The following is a 7877-nucleotide window of genomic DNA, read 5'->3' on the forward strand; positions in this document are numbered from 1 at the left end:
GATTATCTACTTAAATTGTACTTGGCACTAGCTTACATAAGACAGCTCGTGGAGTATAAAATATGTAAATAAAAAATACTCAATTTATTACTTGTAAGTAGTCTGTAGAACAAAATTACTTTGTTTAGAATACATTTTATGCTGTGAGTTTTTTTGAGATAAAAGAAAATCTATTTTCTAAGCGTAAAAATAGTGCAGATAGAATACTTCTGCAATAGTTGAAGAATATACAACTTTAGCAAACTTAAAAAAGCAAGTGTTAAGCATTTTACTGTAAACCACAACAAAAACTTTATATACTCAAAATATAGAATGTCTCTAGAAATCAGCAAGATGGCAATAAAATGTTAAAGAATGTAAGTTTATCAAAATTTTTAAAACAATCAAAATTTTATTTTCTTTGATAAATAATTACTAATAAAGCATTTATTATTGTAGTAAAACTCTTTCTTGCATTAAACCACTTTTACATATTAAAAAAAAAAAGAAAAGAAAAAAAAGTAGTCTTATATAACAAGAAAAGTACCATTTTTTCAGCTTACTATAAATGAATTAGATCTTTCATTGTAATGATTAATTTTATATTTATTAATTTATTATTTATATCTTAGCATTTATAAATATCATATTAAAAAAATAATAATTAAAGCCTACTAGTCTTATCATGTAGGGAACTTTTTAAGAAATTCTATTCAGACGTTTTTACTATTAAATACTAAAAATTTATTAAAATGTTTAACAAGTATTTCTAAAAAAAAAAAAAGAATCTTTTGGTGAAAATTTGATTAATTTATGAGAATTCAAAACTCTTATAAAAATATTAGTCCTATAGCTTAAAAATTGTCAATTTTTTTAACCCTTTCGTTAAAAAATTGCTAAAATTTTTTTTTGCATTAGGAGGTACTTAGTAATACAGAAAATTCCTAGCTTCTGTTCTAAGTAACAACATTACAATCAATATCAGTGTGCAAAATTTTCCTTCGGAAATTTTATTTATTGGCAATAGCAATCTAAAAATAATTTATCCTATAGTTAAAAATTAAATTTTTTTTGGAATAAGCTCTCAACGGCCAACAGTAACAATTAAAAAACATTTTTGTTTGTACTATGCACCTACATTACAGTTATCAGTAACTGTTCGATTGTCTAAAAAAAAAAAAAATTATACAATTACTTATTAAAAAATAAAAATACTTGATTTTTGTTGTCGCTGAGCTTACGAGTTTTTGGGGTAGTCATGTATATTATTCTAACTTAAAATTTCTGTACTTCATTAAAAATTTTAAATTAATACATTTATTGACTATAGTTTTATCAGAAAGTTTCGTGTATAAGTTATTAGTTATTACGTTACCTAACAATTACCATGTTATTTAGTTTATCTAATATTTATTTATAGATGCAAATAAAACCATATCAATCAGATAATTGTATACAATATTCACAGTCATATACTGCCAAAGCAATAAGGATTTAAAAAATATGTTGTTGGTGACTGGTGTATTAGTTTATCGACACATTTATTGCAATTTGCAGTTGTATTAAATTTAAAATCATACTGAATTATTGGCATGTATTATTACCTAGGTATAACATGATATTTTAATGTAGTATAATAATTGGTGGATATTAGGTCAAACGTTGAAACGTATGTATTTGATATTTTTAATCAGGTATTACGTAATTAAACAGGCTTCGACTTTCAACTTAGTGAAAACTCAAACATGCATATTGGTGTACAAATGTAAATAAAGTAAAAATATGTTTATTTTTGTATTGAATATTAAATTCCAGCTTTGACAACTAGACTTATATTAGTATAAATGCATTTTCTCAAATTATTAGAATAATTAACATGCTATACTTATATAAATTTAGAAATAATATATTTGTTTTAAAGCTGTTGGAACAGGAAATTTGGAATTTTGGCAATTTATTTATGTATGAAATGTTTTTGAACATTCATTAATTTACTTGTGGAAACTAATAAAAGAGAACAATTTTCTGATATTATCAGTGGTTCGATTTCAATTTCGTTAAAAAATTAATTGTCTTCATTAACCTTTACAACTAAATGTATAAATATAGAATAAAAAATAATAATTTTGCATATTAATTTATTTAAAAAACAAAAAATGTACTTTAAGACTTGTTAAATTAAAATCATACATACGTTTAAAATAGTAATTGGACATCGGTAAATATATAGACTGCCCTTCTATTCATCTGAAAATAAATAATTCATCTTACCTCTTAAACGTTTATATAAATTGCGCATGACAACGTCATTTTGGCCTTTTAGTCTTTAGGTATATAATATATACCTACTCCACTATTTATCATAATATGTATTATTCGATCACATATGAGTGAATTTATAAGACTGTATGTCTATATAAGTCTACGGCTTTATATTATAATATAGGTACTTCTTAAACTTTCATAGAAACCAAGTTGACCAAAACAATCCCGCGGTTTTAATTTTTTCATGGAATATATTGTATTATATTTATATAAGCGTACTTCATAACCTTAGTATGTATACACTATACACTTCGTTTCGCGCTTTTTTCGTAGTCTAACCTTAAATATTAGAACTATCGAAATGCGAATGTCAGATATTAGATAATATTACCAGGCATTGTATAAGCTGATGCGTAGATAGAAAAAAAAACTCAGTTGTCAATACCAACTATTTTATGCAAATAATTGTACCTATGCATGAAAGCCAAAAATTAAATTACACAAACGCGCAATCTAAAGGCGACATTCGTCTATTATAGTAATATTTTGTTGTTGTATATTATGCATGTTGCCATATTGGTACAAGTGTGTATACTAGGTACCTACTTACTGAAGCGTACAAAACTGTAACTATAAATCGTATTAAACAATATAATATGTATCAGAAATTTTATTATATTCCTTGATTTGTATCTAATATTGTATGGTATTATGTTTATGCAATTTACCTTCTTAGATTTTCTAAAATTATAGGTATCCTTATTTTCTGTCTATAAAATCATACATAAATTGTCGTTTGTATGATTAAATTTTAACGATTCCATCCGGAGACTGTATTGTTTTAAACCACAGTATCTATCATATTACTATGAATTATTATTTAATTTGTAGGTATAATGTTGTTATTCAAATTTTGATGTTATAGATTTGGTTTCAGTTATACCTATAGTTTTTTTTCTTCAAAACATCATTCGATTGCGCTAATGATCACTGATAACATTATACCTATATAATATTATATTGTTTAATCTAAATTGAACGCTAGAATTAAGGCAAAAACATTCAAAACAACTGCAAATGGGTAAGTGAATAAGGTTCGTTAAAAATATGATTCATGACATTTGTGTACAATATATTTAAATATATATCTAAATTTAAGCCAATAAACTATAATAATTAATGCAGTATTATAACTATTATACGTAATATGAGTAATTCCCAAAAAATTTATTTTCTGAGATTATTTTCAACACATGACGTATACTACGTAGTGTTACATCGAAGTAGGTACATTGCCTATATTCACTTATCGGGAATTTTTATTATTGCCACGTTCTTCCAGTATAGGTAGTAATGATACTAGTATAATACTATAATATAATATTACGACATTATACTATCATTTTTTACACCAAAACTTTTTATTATCACTATTGAATCCATTGTACATAATAACTTACTAAATTTATATATTATGTAATACATTACTAGCTAAATCTATAACCGATAACAGAGAAAATAATTCAATATTAAATTTCTACATATTTTTACATATTTTCTGATATGAAAGTATACTCACTACTCTTAGCAGGTTAAAATTAAAATATAAAACAGAATTTCTGTATTTCTAATGATTTGAAAAATAACTTGCTTAGGGTTGCTCTCAGTTCTATTGTAATGCAGTTCAATAATTATTGATAAAATAAAAAATAATCTGTGTTACAATGATAGCTTTGTCAGCTCACCACTACGAAACAGCAATTTATACACTTTTATACTAGAAGTAACTAATTTGTATTAATTTTAATATAAAATTCAGAATTTTTAATCCAAAATTTTACCCTTGAATTAATGTTGTAGTGTTAGGTGTACTGCCGTATTGGGTTAATGTCACTACAGAAGCTCAATACATCAAAACTAAAAATTTTAGTACCTATAGGCTATAGTAAGTGTTCAGTGAACCACTTTACTGATTAGGTTACCGTTACTCGGTTGCTATTTAATGATAAAAATTGCTTACGAAAAATGGTTATTATGAGGACGTCGCACCCGCGTCCCACATGTGTTATCTCCGTCTTACATACATATAAGTATACAACATAGCAAATTTTCGTTCAGCAGAAACCATTTTATGTTGTTAGCTTTAATATTAGAGTAAGTTTACCTATTATCAAACTTAAAGGTAAGAATTTTATCTAAGCCAATACATAAGCTTTTATTGATATTTTAATTTTAAAGTGAGTTATAAATATGTAAACTTTAAAATGTTTATAACTCATTTTAAAATTAAAATATCAATAAAAGCCTTTGTAATGGCCTAAATAAAATTCTTACCTTAAAGTTTGATAATAGGTAAACTTACTTTACTATTAAAGCTAACAACATAAAATGGATTCTACTAAACGAAAATTTGCTATGTTGTATGTATGTAAGAAGGGGATAACACATGTGGGTGTGACGTCCTCTTAAGTATATTTTATAAAACCAAACAAACCTCCAGATTCTCCAGGCTCATATAGACCTAAGCTCATTACCTTTTTTTTCTAAAATTTATGAAAGATTTATTCTTCAACGATTATCCCTTCATTTTATATTAAATAACATTCTTACCTTTCATCTCAATTTTGATTTCAATCTAAACAGCATAATTCATAAGTACACCGTCTAGTAGATGTTATATCAACCTCTCTTAGATATAACTAGGTAATACTGTTCTTAATATGTCTTTTTAGATATTTCTCAAGTATTTAATAGGGAATGGAATGATGGCCTACTTTTCAAATTTTGGAACTTTTTTTTCCATCACTATTTTTTTTTTAATCAAATCCTATCTAACCGATCGATATTTGCAAAACCGCTTTGGCTCCTGCAGTACCTCACAAATGGCTAGAATCAAAGCAGGCGTATCCCAAGATAGTATAATACTCAACATCTATGCCTCAGATCAACCTGTTTTGCAAGACACCCTTAATGACGATTACGCTGACAATAAAGTTGTAATTTCAATTCATGAAAATCCCCTTATATTTTTTGGTAATTTCCTAACCGATCTAAATCTTATTTCATTATCGTACGCCAAATAGAGAATTAAATTGATCAACAACGAGTAAATTCATACCCGCACCTTTACTTTAAAACACGGACTCTGTCCACCAGTTTCAGTAGATAACATAGTTTATACTAGGAGTCACCAATTAATATTTTTGAAAGGCCACATTAGGAATCAGAAAATTTTTCGCGGGCCATCAAAATTCTAAGTACATATTTTTAACATATGATGGGTATTATTTTAAAATTGAATATAATAAGAAAATATTATCATATTAAATATATGTTACTTATTCTTTGTTTACGGCCCGGATAAAATTTGTCCAGGGGCCGTATACGGCCCGCGGGCCGTTATTTGATGACCACTAGTTTATACCTTCATCCAGTACAGTTAAATATTTAGGCCTCACTTTAGACAAATAATTAACTTAAAATCTACACATAAGATCCAAAAGATTAATTTTAAACTCTCGTTTTCGTATGCTTAAAACTGTGTTGTCAAAAAATAAATACAAAAGTATAAAAAATAAATTGCTAATTTACAAGTCATTTTTAAAACAAATTTAGATTTATGCGGTATTCAACTGTAGGCCGCTACAAATAAATCAAATTTAAACAAAATCCAAAGCTTACTTAAATATTACTCTATGTTAACTTACTAATGCTCTACTGTACATTTCAACTCAAACACTCCAAAATTATTGGTAAATATATATTTTGGCTAATTTCGGCAAATATTTGAAATGGAACTTTCCACCAAAATGCTTAAAAGTTTAATTATTAAAATATTTCAACCTAATATATTACTAATATAAAAATAAATTTAAAATAGCTATATAAATAAATACTCATCTCCGCTCAGAATCACAAAGCACAAAGACTTATCATTAAATTCAAATTTAAGTGTTAACACATCTATTACAATAACTTACTCAATGATAAAATAGGTAAATGGGCGACTCCAGGGGAGATAAGACGAAGCTTTTGCCCCCTCCTAGAATTTTAAATTTGTTACTTAAGTATAATAATTTAATGTAATAATGACGAAAAATAAAAATATTTTATAAATAAAATGTATAATACAAATACCTAAATGTAATAATGACGAAACATGATAATATACAATAAATAAAATGTATAAAAAAAATCTTCATTTATTTTTTAAATAAATGTTGCACTCCCTCCCCCTTTAGATAAAAAATACACTCAAAACTATACCGACTGTAAAGTGACTCCTGATTTTATATGATTATTATCTATCTAATTTTTTACTAGGATACATATTATACATCACGCCTATATCATTCTTATAAAAGTTGAAACGTTTCTATGATATTTGTATAATTTTAGCACCATTACAGTCCTACATTTCGCCTGCAGCAGTTGCACAAATGTTAAAAAAATACATTTTGTTTATCGAAAAATTATAATATACATCTAAAACAGCGGTTTCCAAACTTTTTCAGCCTCGGAGCCTTTTTTTAAGGAGAAGTTTCTCATGGAGCCCCAAGAAATGTTTAACGTTCATTTGCATTTGCTTGTGTTCTATGAAGCATAATTAACACGAACTGTATACATACGGACAATAATGAACGGAGCCCTTGGGAAACTATTGCGGAGCCCCAAGGGCTCCGCGGAGCACAGTTTGGGAACCGCTAATCTAAAAAATACGAAAGGACTTATCAATACTTTATTATTCGTAAAATATTGTATTCTTTGATCGATATTCTGCAATGCTTACAATTTCATTACCATTAACTTAAATGTGTATATTTTTATCGGCAAATTGTTATAAATTTTTTTTTTTTATTGAACTTAAGCCCGGCAACTAGGGCCATTAGCTGTTTGTAAGGGTTACGTTGTAGGTTGGTACGGTAGGTTGTATTTTTTTATGATTGTTACGGTTGATAGCAAACACGTGTATGTGTGGCAAGGTTTTTAACCACTATGATCCCGAGTGGTCACCCATCCGGGAGCTAGTAGCTGTGGCCGTTACTTACTCTCAGTCGCATTCCGCGACTGGTAGCAGCCAACGCGCCACGCCAAGCCTGTTATAAATTATAGTACATCTATTATCGTATTCTCCAGTAAATCGACCATTAAAACAGTATAAATGCATTATACATTAGTATAATATGTATTACGCATAATACATTTTTGTTTATTAATACACCTATACGTATCAATCAGACACCAGTTATTTGTATAGGAAATTTAAATTTAAAGACGGTTATCGCATTTGTAACCTTGGTACGGGATGCCGTGATAACTAGATATATTACAAGAAAAAACTGATCTAAGTACACCTGATAAAATATACTGCGCAGATACAAAAGAATAATGTACTTATTTTAACTTTTCCATATTGAAGCGTATATGTTGCAGTGCCTAAATACACTATAAAATCTGAAATTAAAATTTGTGAGCAATAACAAATTTGTTATTATGTGTTTTAATTTATACCTTTATTATAAAGGCTTGAAGTTTGATAATTATATAACTTGCTACAGTACATATTTTGTGTTGAAAAAAAGCTATCAATATTTACGGGATAAAAAATATTATTTGAATTTTGAATTAATAAT

The sequence above is a fragment of the Melanaphis sacchari genome, unplaced genomic scaffold (genome assembly GCF_002803265.2).
Source record: "Melanaphis sacchari strain LSU unplaced genomic scaffold, SCAv2.0 Contig0_pilon_pilon, whole genome shotgun sequence".
NCBI lineage: Eukaryota > Metazoa > Arthropoda > Insecta > Hemiptera > Aphididae > Melanaphis > Melanaphis sacchari.